The sequence below is a fragment of the Corvus moneduloides genome, chromosome 5, assembly GCF_009650955.1.
Source record: "Corvus moneduloides isolate bCorMon1 chromosome 5, bCorMon1.pri, whole genome shotgun sequence".
In the NCBI taxonomy this organism is placed as follows: Eukaryota; Metazoa; Chordata; class Aves; order Passeriformes; family Corvidae; genus Corvus; species Corvus moneduloides.
In genome coordinates this window covers 51,697,502-51,717,001 of record NC_045480.1, presented here as the reverse complement: position 1 = coordinate 51,717,001, position 19,500 = coordinate 51,697,502, and the positions used below count along the sequence as shown (strand labels likewise).

Here is a 19,500-nt window from a genome sequence, read left to right as displayed (position 1 = left end):
GCAACAGAAAAAAATAGTATTTGAACAAATGTGAGATATCTGGTTTTTTGAAACTCCTACTGTCAAAGTTCTGAAAAAATTAAAAAAATTCACCTCAATTTGCCACTGGAAACTGGTTATAAAATAAAAACACTGACAGGTGGAAGTAAACAGAGAATTTTTGTACCCTTTCTCTTTTAGTCTGGATTTCACAGACAGTAGTCATATTCTGGTCATTAAAACAAAAATTATTTTACAAGAAAATAGCAAAGTTTTGTTGATGATAATCATATACACAACATTTTAATTGTTAGAAGAAGCCTTTTTATGCAAATAGTTCTTGACATTGATAGAAAAGCATGGAGCTACAACGCACACAAGGGAAAAGTTTTGTAATAGACTTCTAGCATCATACTTGAAAGTTTCAGCCTTAAAGCATACAAAAGGTACATTATTTGTACTGAAAATGCTTAATTATGCTTTTACTTTGGAGCACCATCCTTTGATAAAACAAATTCTCTTAAAACGCAGCACTGTTTATCAAGATACTGGTATTGACACAGATAAAAATTTGCACATTTTATTATTATTATTATTATTGGCCGTGTCCAGTACGTGAATGTACTCACCCTGCCATTCCCATGTTTGCATCTATTTCAGACAGAGAACTTGATTGGTGGGGGTTGGTGGCCCTCTCTCCCCTGATTTCCCTCCTGACAGAGCTCACTGCAGAGGAGCTGAGAGGAAGATGACCCCTCTTAACCAAATTGCAACGTGATAGTGACATGAGAGCAGTCCAGGGAGCATTCACAGGCAAAGGGAGGCAGCTCTCAGTGAGCAAAACTCAACATATTCGGAACACGAGGTCCCAACAGGGAGCAGAAAGCATGCCAGAAGGAAATGCTATAAAAAGAGGTCCAAAAAAATCTCCTCTTATTGGATCCAAAGCAAGTACCAAAAGATTCTGATAAACTTTCACACCTAACTCATTGTGCTGGTTTTTTCTGGGATGGTTAATTTTCTTCACAGTATCTGGTATGAGAATGCATTTTGGAGTTGTGCTGGAAACAGCGTTGATAACACAGGGATGTTTTCCTTATTGCTGAGCAGGCCTTGCACAGAGTCTCAAGGCCTTTTCTACTCCTCATCCCACCCCACCAGTGAGGAGGCTGATTGTGCACAAAGAGTTTGGGGGGGACAGAGCCAGGACAGCTGACAACATATAAATCTGGGGGAAGAAGGAGAAAGGGGGGAATGTTCAGTTTGCCTTCCCAAGTCACTGTGTTCACTGATGGAGCCCTGCTGTCCTGGGGTTGGCATGGGAAGCCCTTGTTTTGCTTTCCTTGTGTGCACAGGTTTTCCTTTTCCTAAACTGCCTTTATCTCAACCCACGAGTTTTCTCACTGTTACTCTTCTGGTTCTCTCCCCCATCCCAACAAGGCAGGAGTGAGCATGCAGCTGTGCAGGGATTAGTTTCTGGCTGGGGCTAAAAAAAACACCCAGCAAGATCCAAATACATCCTTAAAGTAAATTTAAGGTAAATTACTTTCTATTTTCCCTCATCCTCTTCAGTTACTGATAATCAAGACCAAAACCAGATATATTTCATAATTTCATTTTTCAAAACTGAAGCCTACTCCTGAGCAACTTTGGTGTTTTCTGAGAATAAAGTTCACTTCTGTCAATCACTGTAAGGCAAAACTGTTGTTTAGGAATAACGTCACAAAGAGCTCTTGAGCTGTACAACATAGGAAATCTCTTACTAGTTATATGTTATTTTTAAATTTTTTTTTATTTAATTACACTTTTCGTTAAAATAAAGTATAGGCCTTGGAAGTGAATCCTTCTGACTTTCATTAGGGCCTGACTGAACGGCACAGATTATACCCATCCATAAATTCCTCAAACTTTTTATAAGGATACAAAGGACTAATTTTAATCTCATACTAAAATAAATATTCACAAATAATAGTACTGAATCAAGTGAAGGGTAACTTGGTCCCAATGACACTCTTGGAAATCTAGAACCACTCTATTAATTTCAATAACATTTTTGCAGTTTAACATTAACACCAAAAAGGTGAGAATAGGGACCACTGGAGCATAAAAGGTGTCTCACTGCTTAAAAGGTGTCTCACAAGTGATTAAAGTTCCACAAACACTGGTTTTCCTCCAGAATAATTCCACAGGGTGACATTAAAAAGTCTTATTTTGTACAAGTCTTTGTATTACTGTCTGATGGCAGCCAGCAGATCACAGCAGGGGAGTGGCAATTTATAAGGAAATGCAGAGGACTGGCAGCAGAAGTGGTTGCACTTCAGTGGATCTCCAAGTGGCCATTGTTGTTGCATAAATAGCACAAAAAGGCAACAAAGAGCAAATTTGCTGGTGAGGGACAAGTACACTACAGACTCCAGAAACTTTGGAACAAAGTGGTATCAGGAGCTTCCCCACACGGTCACCTGTAACCAAACATGGTGTGTTTCAGCAAAACCCTCAGCCCACAAACTCAACGAGAACTGCCCCGTTGGAAAAAGCAACAAAAACCCAAAAAGCATTCACTTTTGCTGGCCTGGCTAGCAAATATGAGCATCTATTAAGGAAGGTTGTTGAGATGGAAACCTGTGCAGCCAGAACTGGGGCAGGCTGCAAAGTGCCTGTGAAAGAACTGAAGAAGCAAGCAGCCATCCCAGAGAGAATGACACAGAGCATGAAAGCCATTCCAGGTAGTATCAAAAGGCTGGAGAACAATATCCAAGAGGCATAATCATGAATGAATTTTTAGAGGTGGAGAAGCCCAACCAAAAGCTAACTGAATTATTGCTCCCTACTGGCAGCAATATCCTACATATCCCAATGTCATGATGAAAACTGGTGGTGTGATGCGTAAAGAAAATTTTCTGCTCGAAGATGGAAAATTTGAAGTACAGCCGCTCAAGTCCCAAAATTGATAATAAGGTCTAACTATACCAAAATCACTCACATGAAGCACTGGGAGACCTCTTTATGCTGCTGAACTAGTATTTCATGGTACACCATGCAGGACCACTGTTCATCTGGTTAGGAATATCCTTGCTCCTTGCCCTTTAACGACATGTATAAAAACACACATAAAATACTACCAAGTCAAACCACCTTAAAATCCAGCACTTTACATGAAAGCTAACAAACATCCTTCGGCAAATTTTTATTTCTGGGGAGCAAGAATACAGAAGAATGGTACTTCAGAGGTCCACAGCTCCTCCAGATATCATTCCAAGACGTGCCAATGGTCATGTACAAACAGCTCAGATCCAAGGGAAAGAAGAAAGGAGCTGAACTGATTCTTGTGCAAAGGGACAGGTCAAGACAGATGCAACACCACTGTGTCCTATGGCCTGAGCACTTGGGCTAGTCTGACATAGGCAGGTACAGTGCGAGCTGATATCTACAGCCCATTCACATGGACACCACATAATTTTGTTATCCAGATATTTGTAACATGAGAGATCCAGAAACTGATTTGCACGTACAACGTATGGCAGATGGCACGTGTAAGTGCTTCCTGAGCAAGACGTCATGAAAAATTACAAGCCAAAAAACCTCAGGAAATGCTATCAATCAGATCACACTAGCCAGAATTTTAAAATGACATTTCAAATTTGGCCCTCACATAACTGCAAGAAGTGGCTAATTTTTCCTTGTAAACATACTTATAAAATTCAAGACAGTTGGCAAGCAAAGTGCCTACTTATTCAAGAGAGCTGTCTTCCTATATGGAGAGCACGAAGACTATTCACAGTTTTGCAAGCTTGTCTTGTAAGACTTCATATTTCTGTTTATAAACCAGCCCTAAACTATCTGGGATTATAAATAAAAGTGTGACAGGAAGAGGACCTCCGTGAATGATCCCTATTAGGGAAGTATGCCCTCTGAAAAATATGAGAAATTATTCATCTGCAATGTCAATCCTATATTTCCAGTTTGCTTCACAAAGGTACTCTGCAAGGCAAGATATAGCAGCTACAGCAGTATCTTCCTATTTTCTGACAACCATCTGTATATGTCTTTCCATTCCAGTACTATAATATTTTGATTTTAGATATCTGTACATAAAATCTTTTACTGACTACATGGAATATCACTTTAGAATGGTTTGGGCAACACTAGCATCCCCCACACAGTTTCTCTTAACAGTTTCTGAGTTTCTGATTTTTTGATTTCTTTTTCATCATATATTGGAATGAAAACTAAACCTTTACAGTATTCAGAAATCAGAACCACAACTTCTCTGTTTCTATTGAATGTCAGAGTCCTTTGGTTCAGGGCTTCCCTCTCCCACTTTTTGTCATTTATATAAGTGGCCAGAAGTGAGCAGAGAGAAAATTAAAGCACACAGAGGCTAACAAATCTCCAGATATTACTGGAAAGTCAAGTGTGCAGCCAGGTGAAATAATGGATTTCTTAACTAAAGTTAACATCACTTTAATCACTAAACAGTGATGTTCCTCCCAAGACCCACACAAAGCAAAAAGCTGTGACAACAAAGTCTAGCTGAAATATTGTCCATATTTCCATGACAAAGCACTAAGTAATGCCTGCAAAGCCAAACAAACTGTTTTCATGCAGGGATATACACTGTCTCATTTATCCTTACCTAACATCTGCGTCTGAGAAGAAAAATCAGACTTCATGAAAAGCTTACTTCCATAAGTAACTTAAAGCAAAACAAATTAGGAAATTAATGTTAACAACAGTGCAGTCTTAACTAATAGAAAAAACTAAAGGGTGCTAAAGGGAGCAAATGACAATGAAACTTTCACGTAATTTACCAATGGATAAGAAAAAATAGCAATTCCCACTTAAATGTTTTCTTTTGGAAGAAAAATTGTGCAATCCAAGCCTAGCTTTTTTTTGCCTATGTATCCTTAACTTCGACATCTGTCAAAGAAAATACAGTTTTATTCAGGCTGCAGCCTAGTTTTTTCAGTCTGTTTACTCTTTTCTTTATTGAAAATTTTATTAGAAAAATATTTAGCATTTACAGGTTGTGGCTATACATCAAATCCATGACTCCAACTAGGAAGGACAAATCCTGGTACAGAAACCAAAGCAGCTTTACTGAAAGTGCCTTACATGGAGCATTCTGGTATACACCAGCATTTCTTTGTTATGCCAGATTTTTTTTTCATTTTGCCCAAAATCCATTAACTCAGAGAGAAGCTGTAGGGCTGCTTATAGTAAAATTTGTCACCTTGAGAATTACTTCATTTCAATGGAAGGGGCGGGGCAGGGAAAACTTACTTGAAACTAGAATTCAGAGGGAAAATTGCAAATTAGCTCCTGGCTGTCAAAATGCTGCAGTCTTTAAAGATGAAATAAGTAAACAGTTTCAGAGGCAAGAAAAAAAGATCATAAGAAAATCTGCCATTTTACTTTCTTTTTTTTCCCCCCTGTTCAGTCATTCATATACAGTTCTGCTTATAATCTTCCTTTTCAGTAAGGACAGATTGTCCTTTTAAAAAAGGATACTTCCTCCTACACTACCACCAGGAAGATAATATTGTATGTACTCATCCTGAAAAGAAGGAGGCTTTTTTAGGAGCTCAAAATAAACCAGAGAACTGAAAAAGATGAAATTAGGTTTCATTCAGCTTTTCTTTGCTTTTTCTTTTTAAATTAATCTTCCAATTTTCTTTTTATTATTTATTTTTATTTTTCACTGCCAGCAGAAACTCAGAGAAAAAGGAAAACCAAGCAGATTTCTCTAACATCAAGAGAGGGTCAAATAAAGGACATGGTGCACCTTGTCAAAGGCACCTGTGCTCAGCAGCCTGAAAAAAAATGAGCCAATATCACTTGGAAAATGATTTCTTTCCTGGATTTAGCAAAAATCCTTTGGCTTTTGCTGCTGCTGTGGCTGTTGTGAATCAGCAATAGTGCCATGCTTCTTTTTTCTGCTTTTTGGTTGGTTTTATTTTCTTCCTTCATGAGGAGCTTTTGAAACAAAAGACACAATCTCTCTCTGCTGCAGCACTGTGGAAAAGGTTAACCAATTCTAAGCACAGTGGTTATCCTTTCAAAGGGTTTTTCTAACAGAAACAGATTTTTTTTTTAAACCTGAAAAACCTAGGGAAAAAATAAGGGAAAAAAAGGGCCCCACATTTGTACATGGAAAACCCTAAAACTAGGAATTTTTCATCAACATCTCAATCTCACTCATCTGAACCAAATCAAAGAATACGAAATGAGATTTATTTTCCTTGGATAAACCCACGTGTGCACTTCTAAAAATACTTTAAATGGCAGAAAACAACTGTTCCACTACATCCTCACATTCACTGATGACTCTGCACACTTAGACACACTAGCACACATATCCTATTTTTTCTCCATAGTATAAACTAGTGAAATTTAAGCAGTGTCATCCGACAAACTTCAGGCCAGCACAGGAGCTGGCTACACTAGCACAAGTTTTAATTTGGCACCTCATACTCAGAGAGTCTCTGCATTAATAATGCAACTTAGTCTTGCCATGACTGGACCAGCTTTTTTCCTCCTCATTGTTTTTATCATCTCAAATTCCCGTGCTTGTTTCAGATGTCTCTGTACCTGACCTTCACTCAAGTTGTTTCATAGGGCACCATCAAAATGTACCTCCAAAACAGCTGAAGCATACAGCTTTTTTTAATACATACAATGATGATTTCTTTCCCTCCAGAGAAACTTAACCTGTCTAACCTCCAATTCCTTATATTGGTTCTGTAAAATAGAAATATCTGTAAAACCAAGTGAAAACAATAGTATTTTCCTTCTCTATCAACAAAACCAGAAATTTGCCACCATTAAGTACTACCATTTGCTCAGGCTACTTTTTCACATCTTTTACTGATGCTTGGGAAGTTACTGCAATCAAAAAAGGGCACCTCAGAGCAGCTCCCACGCTGCTCCAGCATCCCAAGGTGCTCTCAGCTCCCATCTTGCAGAGATGATACAAAGAGAGAACACTTCTGCAGAGGGCAGAGGCAGGAGCCTTTGTCCAAGGTCCTAATGCCTCTGAAGAAGCTTTAATTTGGGAGAGGAAATGGCAGAGTCCATGAAGTTCCCTCCATTCATGCTCATATGACACAGTAATTCTCACTTCATCTGCATAAACTCACCAGCACTGCAACTGAGTTCTTACAAAACAAGGAGTAAGTGAGGTCTCCATATAAGAAAAGAATCAAATTCCTTCCCAGCTGTCAGGTGATTACTGAAAAAGGGAAAGTTTTTAAACCAGCTGCAAGCCTAAGCAGGATTTACCTGGTAATACCAATGTATCAGAGCTTATTCAGAAAACCAAAGGTAAGTACTGTCTGCTAAGAATATTATCACCTCCACAATATGCCAGCACTACTTGCTATTCACAGACCAACAGTTTCTTTCCTTTTTTTTTTTTCAGCACTCATTTTTTAAAATCCCATACCAAATTTAACACATGCATTTTTTTCATCCAAGTATGAGGATGAAGTTTACTAATAGCTGCACACCAGGCTGTTAAATTAGGACATGCTTCTCAGAGAGAAGAACTGAACATTATTTCCTCATCATTTGTAGCAGGTTCTGCTATGCTGTGTATTTTCAGGTTAGAATATGAAATCCCATCTTGATTTCTGGATCTGTAAATTGATCAATAAGATTTTTAGATTAATGTCACTGCTGGTTTTTAGTAAGAGTTGAATTTCACTCCCTCACAATGACATACAAGAGCATGTCACAGAGTCTCACAGAATGATTGGGGTTGGAAGGGGCCTCTGGAGATCACCTAGTCCCACCTGCTGCTAAAGCAGGTTCAACTGCAGCAGGTAGCACAGGTTGTGTCCAGGTGGGTTTTGAATATTTCCAGAGAAGAAGACTCCACAACCTCTCTGGGCAGACTGTTTAACTGCTCTGTCACCCCTGAAGTAAAGCTTTTCCTCATATTCAGATGGAGCTTCCTGTGTTCCAGTTTGTGCTCATTGTCCCTTGTCCTGGGCACCACTAAAAAGAGTCTGGCCCCATCCCCTTGACAGTCACCCTTGTATGCATTGATAAGATCCCCTCTGTCTTCTCTTCTCCAGGCTGAACAGGCCCAGCTCCCTCAGCCTTTCCCCGTGAGAGATGCTCCAGTCCCCTCACCACCCTTGTGGCCTCTGCTGGACATGCCCAAGGAGCTCCATGTCTCTCTTGTGCTGAGGAGCCCAGACCTGGACACAGCACTCCAGATGCTGTTCCACCAAGCAGAGTAGAGGGGCAGGATCACCTGCCTCAACCTGCTGGCCACACTATTCCTCATGCACCCCAGGACACCAGTGGCCTTCTTGGCCACAAAGAAACTGCTGGCTCAGGGACAGCTTGTTGTCCACCAGGACCCACAGGTCCTTCTCCTCAGAGCTGCTCTCCAGCAGGTTGGCCCCGATCTGTGCTGGAGCCTGAGTGGTTCTTCCTGGATGTGCTGAACCCTGAATTTGCCTTTGTTGAACTTCATTAAGTTCCTCAGCTACCGGAGAAGTTATTTTTTTCTTCATCCTTTTTTTTTTTTTAACTTTTCATTTGCCTACTTTATCATAAAACAGAAGCCATTGACACACCAAAGATCATCCATAGCAGAGTATTTCATCCAGGCCTGTAAGAAGGACGGTAGGACTGGCCAAAGGCAGCCAGCCACCCAGTGATCAAAAACTGCAGCATGACTTAAAGTAGAAAGGTCATTGTTTTGAGCTCTCCTCTCGCCAAATAAAACTTCAGTTCCCAGCTTCCCAGCTAGATGCCTGCTTTTCTTCTCTAGTTAGGCTTCCTCTATTATAAAATTCAATTGAACTGAGTCAGCTTCCATCATTCTCAAGACATAATTCAGACAGCCTTCTCCTGCTCTGACACTGAGACCCCATAGAACTTCATTTCCAGTGTGTAGATTTTTCTGACTGAGAACCCAAGAAACAAAGTTTTGTGACAATTCAGAATATTTTTTATTACTGTGGACTATGTCATAATTGCTGGAAAGAAAACTTATGACATATTCAATCACTTCATATTTACCACTACATTTTTTTTTCAGTTATTAAATTTCACACTGAAGTACATAAAAGTTTCTTCACAGAAATTCCCCAGATAAAAATAATTTCATGAGGAAAATACCATTTCTCACTTTTCCACCTCTGTAGAAGATTCTGAAGGAACAAGTCACCAAATATTTTCAGTAATATTTTTTTCATTTAGAGTGAGATACATAGCAATACAGGGGAAAACCAGAAAAATAGAATACCAATATTTGCCTTCAATGTTTTCTGCTCCAACTGAACAAATAATTTGGTGTTGTCTCTGATACTTTGTGCAGAATCCAAATTAGACCACTCTGTTTATTGACCACTTGACTATTTGAATGAAGCCAGAGAACAATCTGCATGCTGTAACACTCATCTTCCTGTATGGGTTTAATCAGCACTGAAATATCTGAATTACTTTTGCATTATGTTTGCTAACTGAATTTATCTCCTGAAAATATAATTTTTGTCCATTAAATACCTCATTCATTGTAAATCAAGAATACTCATGTGTTTTATCCTGATGTTATTTCAATTTACACCAGTAAAAAAACAGCAGAATTTAGCTAACTAATGGCTGAACAGGTCTGCTACTGCATTTGGTGTTACTGAAGGCTTGATAGTGAAGTGTCTTCCTAAAGAAAATTATATGAGCTATGCTTTGCACATTTCACATAGGAGTGCTGACACTTCCTCAGGTCTGCTTCCAGTGTGAATTGTTGGACAGCCACAGGTCATTAGCAGAGGCCATTCACTGGGCACAATTTTACTCAGGCTTGAAAGGCCTTTAGATATGCTTTGTGTGTTAATTTCATTAGCTTTATGCATAAAGCCTTAGAAATTTTATTACTGACCTGGAAAAATATAAATACAAATTGCAAAACTCAGGGGGTTTACACGTCCAAGCAGGTAGAGCAAGCTGCTAATTTAACTAACCATATACTAACATTGTTTCATTTTTGGAAGTGTTTTATCTCTTGTTTCCCAGAACTTTCACTATTCTTTGTATTGAGAGGGCAGCTACTCATTGTTGTTACCTACTAATTAAGACTGAATGTCTGATATTATAAGGGTTCAACTGAAACAAGCTGAAATGAGCTCTCTGGGCTGTCAACCCTCTTGAAACCACAAATTAGTGAGATGCACATCGCATGAAGCTCTCCAGAGGGTCAACTTTTAAGTAAATAAAAGCAAATACACTGTGGAAAAAATAATAGTAAAAGAGACAAAGTGGATTTCTCTTAAAGAGACTACTATTTTCCTACTGACATAAAGACTTGCATAATGTCTTCAGAATGTTTTTAAAGATTCTGCTTTTTAAAAGGTCACCAATTCAATGATATATACATGTGCACATGCCCCCACATACATATAAGTATTTAGACACACAGTTTTAGATTACTTATATCTGTAAAACCTGCTTTGTGTGAAATTGTTTCAGATTGTTTATACAGTGTGGAATAAAACTTTCCAGTTTGCTAATGGGGATAAAAAACTAGCCAAAACCACAATGTATTTCCTTCTCCTCTCCACCTAACTGAAGGCAGGAAGTAATTTTTTACATTCAGATATTTTCAGTCAGATTTTTCTCCCTTAATTTAGGAGAAAGCGAGTATCATAAGCATCTCCTGGAAACTTAGAGCGCCCAGGTTTACTTATGATTCTTCTTGGTGTGCATTACAAAGAAGAACTGGCACAGTTTTAAGCAACCCATCTATTTTGTAGGACTCACCACCTACCACCTGTAATCTACATAACAGAGCATGTCATTTGATATGTGCATTGCTCCTCCCCACATTCATTTCCAGTGTGTCACAGCTCACCTGTTTAGCAATAGCAATTCATCACTGACAAACAGCACAATGAAACTGCTCGCTGTGCCTTGTGACGGGAGCCAAACCAAACCAAAAGAAAAAGTCTTGCTCTTACATTTTGGACTAGACACAGACCCATGTAATACCATCACAAATTCAATTAACTTTGCACTGTGATTATTAATGACAGAACAGTGTAATGAGTCAGAATGAAGATAAAATTCCTGTGGCTAAGTGAGTCTTGATGCTGAAATTTCTTTACCAAATTAAAGAACTTCTTCCCCAGGCATTTGGGAGTCTCATTAAAAGCCAATTTAAGCCAATGAGAATCTTCCCTTTGACAGGCATGAGTTTGAATTAGGTCCTCATTGCATTAAAATTGAAACATGTAGGGGTCAATTTTTAGGAAAAACAATTTCTTAGTACTGGCTTGGTATTGTCTGTATCTGTTCATGCACACAGCACAGATCTGTGAGTTCATATCAAGTAACTATACACAAATGCATATAGAGAAATCTCACTACATACATACATGTAATAATCCCATCTGAAGATATAAACAGTGACAGTAGATACTTTTAAAAAGGCCTCAGAGTTCTCTCAAAGCTTCTTAGCTCATAGGTATACTATGAACCATATGCCTTATCCCTTCTTCTGTCTTATTATTAAGAATCACATGAATTTTGCACTTTAATTCCCCACCCAGAGCTGTATAAATTAATCCAGAGTTTACAGCTACATTAAGGACATGGCTGCCTAAATCCAAACTAATTCTGGCGCACTGTGATGCTCTAATAACAAAGCTGCTTTTCAAATTCAACTGTCAAGTATCACCTAGACCTCTATAATCCTAGACATTTTTGGCTTTTATATTGAAACTTTACAGGTGCCAGAGTACTTGTGGCTTCCCCAATGACTATTTATCATTTCGTGGGAGGCTAGAAAGGATGCAGCCACCTTCTCTTTGTGCAACTACTAAACTTTTCTTTGCAAAACACGTGTGTGTTTGTGCATATCTATCATATGTAGATATATACTTACATATATATATATATGTAAAATAAAATTGAATTTTAAGACAGCGTGCAAGACTGCATAGGACTATTTAGCCTGAATTAAACCTTAATTTGGAGGCTCCTTGATTCAAGACCCCGCTCTAAGTGTTGCTACACACAAAAAAATAAAAATCACTCAGATGTTAAACCAGGAATAAAAGTCTTTTTCGCACATGTTTCAGTAGTTACAGACCAGGATTATCCAATAGATTGGAGGCATTGTCCTTCTTTGTCTTATTTACCCTTAATTGAGGGGAGCAGATTCAAACCAAAATTAGCATCATTCCCATTCCTACCCCCATGCCAGTACCCTACTGGAAATTATGCAAAGGCTTCTAAGGAGAGAAGATCAAGCATGCAACAAATTACCAGAGGAAGTGATGACAAAACGATAAATTCAGACAAGATCCAATATCTTTCTGTAAGACAATCTTTAGCAAAAAAACCCCAATACTTTTTGGAGGGAGTCAAGTTAGCTGCATGAAAAACATAACTGGCTACCTGAAAGAAGCAAAAGTGACCCACTCAGCCCCAGAAGTACCTTTTGCTGTTATGTTGTATGACCTTTAGCAGGTAGCATGTGTGTTTACCTAGATGCAGTCAAATCTGTATTGTTTCTAAAATCACTTTCTATCTTTATTGCAAAACCCTTTCAAAAATCCCAATAACTAGATGAGTTTTTCTGGACTGTATCCTGCAGATAATCAAACCAGATGATCTCATAGGTCCCCTTTGGTTTAAAATTTCATGCACTGGCTCTTACTTTTATCTGCCAAAGCCATTTTTTATGCTCTGAGGATTTTTCCAAAGATAGATGAAAGCTGGACATTTGTTATCTAGCTGTTTCCTTACAAATGGCATGGCCAACTTCCTGCTTCCATGCATGACGTTACAAATGGAAATACCAACTGATCAGAGAAAGGCATCTGAAAAAAGAGACACATTTCCAATATTCTGAGATTATCTTCGGAAGTTCATTTAAACTGGAGGTGCTTCTGGTTTAGCTATATATCTCCTCCTAATGGCAAGCAAACAGCTAAAACCTCTTCCCTCAAGCTGACAATATGCTCTTGCTTCCCCAGATATAAGACAACTATTTGACTGAAGCCAGTAGACTCTAGTCTGCTATTGAAATTATAGTCAAAGACAGATCGACACCAGCTTTGTCTCATAAAAGAGATTTTTACAGCTCCCTTGGAGCCAAGTCCATTATATATATTTCACATTTGCACTAAAATTCATAGCCCTTGGAAGAGTTTGGATTCAGTCATCATCCTAAGTATTTGGATCTGACTTGGAATAGCTGAAAGAGAATATGCTAGCACTTTGGTGCTGCAAATAAAAGAGTAAAAGAATACAAGAGTAAAAGAACCTTCTCCTCTTTTTCCTTTCTTTCTAAAATTATTCTCCAACCTTACAATGCACATCTTACTTGAATATTATCATATATTATAACTGAAACTTGAGAAATGTTAGTAAATTCTATTCAAGGTATCCATAAATCTTCTGAAAATTAGAAATAAAAATCCACAGAAGTAACTACTTGATTCATTTTTTCTACCAGTTACAGAAAGCAGTGAATAGAGAGGAGCCCGATAGAAACTTCAATCTGCCAAATGACTCTTGCTGGGTTACTTGAAAATAATGTAGTGCTCTCAATACAAAGATTCTGACATAACAATATTAAGATGAGAAAAACAACAAAAAAAGTAAAAAAACCCGAAACAAAACAAAAGCAAAAAACCAACCAACCAAAGAAACCCCACCTCATTTCAACCAAGAGACCAAGGTGATCCAAAGTTCTGTTCCCGAGGTTGATAAGAGTTAAATTTTGCCTGTTAGAAGCATATCCACATTCCAAACATATTTTCATACTTCACTTTTTTTTCAGTCCACTTGCATTATGATTAAAAATCAAATGCAATGTGATAAATAACTCATTAAAATCTTGCCGTAAACAAGATCCACCTGGATCAGAAAGTTTTCTGCAGATACAACATGGGTTGAAGAATTTTCCTGTCTCCAGTGTTCTGTCAGGGTATGTGCATGACCAAATGCACAACTTTCTGGTTTGGGTTAGGGCTACAGAAACACCATAAATCCAGAACCTTTTGAATCTAAATGCTACAGTTTAAAGCATAGCTTTGGAAGTCAAAGCTGTATCATTTTACCTCAGGGGTTGTTGCCACATAAGCTTTCTTTATCTGAACAGAAACAGAAAAGCTTCAGATTTATAAAAAGCTTGCAGCCTGTTCTGTGAAGATTTCTAACCCAATTTTGTAGCTCTAACATATCATGAGATTATACTCAACTCTTCATGGCAGACAAGAGGAAACCTGTAGTCCCTTTAAGACCTTGGGGATGAAGAAGGGCATCCTGATTAAAGTATATATTTTCTGGCTTCTGAAAGTATTTGAAAGGCAAGGAAAAGGCTCCTAGACCTAGCTAAATATTAGATAATTTTCCTAACGCTTAGGTGCTTATCTAAAAACAAACTGGCAAAATAGCCATTACAAGCCATTTGGTTTCTTCTTGGGAAGGACTAAGACACTAGTGCAGCCTAGACTAATACAACCATTTGAGAATGAACAAGCTGAACACCACACTACCAGGCTGTGTTGCTTACATTATGACTTTTCAAATAAACCAGTTCTAAACCAGCATATACACCACATATAGAAAAGTGGTTTGAGTCAGTTGCTGCTCACCCTCTATAATGTGCACCTGTAGAAAAGAAAAGGTAAAAAGTATAATAGTGAAAAGAAAAATGACAGTGGTAGCAGGCAAATAAGAGAGTCAGAAGGGTGAGATGTACTTTAGTGGCATTGATGAGACAGAAGAACACAGAAGCTGAATGACCAGAACCAAATCCAACCCAGAGCCATCAGAGATGCGGGAGCTTTTTGTTTTTATTTCTGTTTATAGGGTGAGCTGTCTGCCAGGTACCTCTCCTGTCCCTTCCTGGTTCAGTGTTGCCCTCCTCCTGTGGTCCTTGGAGACCTCATGTGAAAATACTGTGAAGAGTGTGATAGAACACTCTGAACATCTCTCTCTCTCTCTCTCAGTATTTCTGTCTGTTGGGACTCTCACAGAGGTTTGATTTCCAAATATCTTCTAAACCAAGAGATGCAGCCTGCTTTTAACCAGGCAGGTCAACTACAATAAAGCACGCACAGTGCTATAAAAAATGTGGACCTTTTAAAATTATTCCTTGTTAAATAATTAATAAAATTTTAATATTTAATTGCACCTTTTTTTTTTTTAAGAATTTAACAGAAAATTACAGAAATTATAATCGTCTACCTAGCAGCAAGAATGTGTTAATTTTCTTAGCAGGTATATCCCACTAATGGAATATTTTCACAGCATTACCATATCAGCATGTTAATACCATTTGCAGAATTCAATAAGAGTTAATGAGAACAATAATTATTTGAGAGTGAATGTTGCTTTGGGCTTTATTATTCCTTTCTCGTAACGTGGAGTTCTTAGTTTTGGACTCTATGTAATGGTAAACTGACTACCTCACCAAGTAATTGAATTTCTCTTATTACACACACACACACAACCCCCATAAAGGGCATGTGATGCAGCCAGGACTCAGACAATGCTTTTCTCATCCTTGCTGGATCATTCAAATTCATTGTGGGAATAAGTCAGATCCTACTTACAAAAACACTACTGAAACTCAGCTCAGTGTCCACAAATACTGGTAGATATTTTTCATTTTCAAGGGGGTTTTGTAATCAAGATTATTTGCCCCATTGACCACATATTCAAGCAGACCAAAGGCTTACAGAATTAATTAGAAAAAATAATCCTATTAACTCTTGAACTTAATAATAAACTGGTACAGCATTAACATTTTGGTCATTAAACTTATTTAATTAAATTTAATTGAGCTCTCAGATTATTATGGCTACAGTAAACTAACTACCCACATTGCCTTGTCCCTCCTTCCATCCCCATCCAGGAGACAAGACAAGAAAGAGGTAAAAGAGGAGGGAGGGATGCAGGAAGGAAGGCAGGAAGGCAGGCAGATTTTGTCAGAGGTAGAGTGATTCAAAAAGTGGTTCAAAAGCACCTCATATCAGAGCTGGGCTTCATGAAATCAGAGAATGAAATCTCTTCAAGCAAAGAGGAAAACCTCTTAGGACCATTTCCCTAATCTCTCGAATGAACTGGGAGTGTTAAATCCTAATTTCTGTCATACACTGTTTTGTCACTAACATGGAATTATTTGTGTTTAGGGTACCTTCACACTCCTTGTGTCAAACAAATAATATAACATTAAATCAGTGAAGAAACTAGTCAAGAAATACTGTTTGGACAATTGTATAAAATATTAGCCAGATGCTTTTTTTTTTTTAAGAGTTTCCTCTCTGTGTGTTTGAAATGGGCCTAGTTTTACCTTTTGAAAAATCTGCAACACACAGAGTTATAAATTATAATTAAAAGTGCAAAAGCCTGTCCATTCTGAAATACAATTTCATTATAAAGTATCATTAAGTCAGTATTCACTTTTGCCAAAACTGTGTATATGCCCTAAGGAAACTATATTTAAAGGCAGAGATCTATATATCTTAGTGCTGAGTTATGACTTCCAAGTAGAACTACATAGAAAGGGAAAACTCTGTATGTTTGTAGTTTCACCTTGACTCTGCCAGAAAGACAACCTGGGCTTCATTTCCTTCCTGGGTTAATTCTTCACACAAAAAAAGAAAATTATTTACTAACACTAGTTACGTAGTCTGAGCTTTCCACTTTCCAACCAGGAGCTTGGCAGGGATGTTGCCAGCAGCAGCACCTATATACTTTCCACAAAAACAAGATGCTTCACAAGAAAATGCCAGTTCAACTAAATTCAAGTGTCTGCTTTACACATTTGCCATCAAAAAATATCTGGGAAATAAAAAATATTTTGATTTAGACATGCGACGGCAGCGTTTCACAGCAGTTACAGACAAATTACCCCATGTCTTCAGTCCTCTAAGGAAAGACAGCAATATCTTCTGAAACATCTAAATTGGGGGGCATAAATGATACAGATAAATGGAGTCATGAGGCACAAAAATAAGAATCCTCTGACATACCAAGACAGCAATACCAAATACAAATACTGAAGATTAATACCAAAAAATTAAGGTTTGATTTTCCACCATAAATTCAGACATTTCCAAGGAGAGAAAAGCCCAGCTTTCAAACAGTTCAAATCATCAAAATTTATAATGCTTAAAATGGATCCCAGCAGATCTTTGTGCAAGAAGCTCCACTTGACTTTTCACCTTGCCCAAGTGTCTAAAGAATAATTGAAAATGTCTCTCAGAGGCTTTGTAGTAAAATATACATTTAATACTCAGATTTCTTTGTTGTAATTCATTCGAAGTCCATAAATACCATAACTTCTGTTATTTCAAACTCCACTGATCCACTTCAATGTTTTTAAGAAGTTAAGATTTAGACTAGAAGTTTTCTAATAGTAAGTTCTTAATATAGAGTTGTGGCTGCAATTTCTATCAGAAGCTTAACATTTTCTCTCAATTTCAAGATATTTAGAAATACCAGATCATAAGCAGTAAGGTATATTTAGCAATTGAGAAAGACTTAAAATTGGAAGAATTAAAGTTTGAATCTCCCTTTTAGACTGAACAATTTATCATAACATTTTACTTGCTGCTAGGTATCGTTGTCAAAAATGTCAGAGAGGTGTGGATTCAAAGGCTGTCACCCTAATGCAAATAACCTGACTGACTGAAAGCTTCATCATTCTAGTGAAAAGGCAAAGAAAGATTATAATCTTTGCAATTAGTAAATAAAATTTATACAGAAAAGGGGACAAAGACTTTTGTTTTTAATATACTTACCCCTTGAAAAACCCTCAATCATTAATAGACAACAACTAATTCAAACATTTCTATTACCTGTAGAAAACTGCACCATCACAAAACAATCTGGAATGTCTATATACATGTCAGCAGATTCAATGAAGCTCACTAATTCCTCCCATAACGGAAGCCAAAAACTTGCATTAGAAGTAAAAAGTCTTGGTTTCAAACTGATGAATACTGTTCTACTACAAAAGCAAGTGTAAGCCTTTTCCTGACTGAAATCAGTTTTCATATTAGATATTTATGTGAATGACTTGTTCCCATTCTTCCTTTCTCTTTAGGGTACCAGTGTGACTAGGGTGGGAAAAAACAGTGGAGAATCACCAAAGTGCTACTTGAAACCAACGTACAGAGTGAACCAAAATTTCACACTTGTAAATATTTATAAGATAGGATTTCCCATTATATGTTCAGCATTGAATGGTGCATGTTGTTCTTATTAATGTTTCATAAACATTTGTACAGAAAACAATATGCTTAACTTTTCTTCTAAGTATTAAGTAGAATTATAGCAGCATCTGCTTTCAACAGTTGAGTGCACAAGCTATTCATGCCCTGTCGTAAATTCCATGATGCATTAAGATGCCATTAAATGTACCTTCTGTGGTTGTCTGCTCATTTACATACCTTGTAAATCATCGTGTAAAAATCAAGTGAACTAGGGAGTAATCACCTGCACTCTTCCCTTCTGCCACAAAATCCAGAGCCATCCACATCTTCCTCCATCAGGATCATCACCATTAAACATAGAATCAATTATGTCAATGATAAGAAACTTAATTGCTAAAGGCAATTTGAGCTATGTTTTTTTTAACAAGTCCATTTTCCATAAAAAAATTTGAAAGCCAAGCAGGATAGGCAAGCCAGGATACATAAACATAGTTGGTGGGCCCTTTCTCCTCAAGGATCCTCAGCTGGGAGTCTTACGTAAAATAAATAAACAAATAAACAAATAAAAAACCCTTGAGAAATAAAATAGAAGCCTGTCTCTTAATGGTCTTTCCTCCTCACACACAATCTTTAGCATGATTTCTATACTGCCTCTGTACTTGAGCAAAACAGAAGAATATCTCAGCTTTTGCTGAACTAGAACATACTGGAGAAGAACATTTCTTTTTTTATTATTATTTTTTTATTTCATTAAATTTCCAAGTACTGTTTTTTCCCCATGCTTACTGGTTTAGTTTCTCCAAGCCAGTTTTTAAGGAGATATCTGGAAAAGGTTTACTTTTATGAAAACATCCAAGCATTTTCCTGGCTGGCAGGATAGTTTTGTCAGTGTTGCAGCTGTACCTCCACTGACTGCAGACTCTCTCACCACTCTGGTGATTGAGTCTCTAATGGTCAGGAGCTTGGAAATGGGCATCTGCACCTGGGTACCAGAGATGGCAAAGTAATGTGCTTCTGGCAGGATATCTACTATGTTTCATTGTTTCCCCTCCAACATTTAAACATTTCAGTCCCTATAAATTAGATCAGCTTTCTCTGAATGTAACTATTACTTCCACGCATTTCTTATGAGTTTTGCTCTTTCTAAGAAGCCAGACAAAAATGTTTACCCTATAGGAACATTGCCCAGTATCTTTATTGAGTCGGAGTGTCCTTGAAAGGGAACAAGCCTGGTGAACTGCAAGGTCTGAAGTCAGCAACAAGGGAAGGCTGGAAAGGAGCTCTGGAGGGAGGGAGAAAGGGAAGGAGAGAGAATGGTAAACACTTCTGAGGG

The 19,500-nt window shown here is 37.8% G+C and overlaps 1 long non-coding RNA gene across 1 annotated transcript in view; it reads left to right on the top strand.

Moving 5' to 3' along the window:
* Positions 1-18,729, top strand: part of LOC116444674 — a 108,566-nt gene extending 89,837 nt beyond the window's left edge. The window contains exon 5 of the long non-coding RNA XR_004240439.1: positions 18,059-18,729. This is a non-coding gene — a long non-coding RNA (uncharacterized LOC116444674). The remainder of the gene's footprint in view (positions 1-18,058) is intronic.
* The last annotated feature ends 771 nt before the right edge of the window (positions 18,730-19,500 follow it).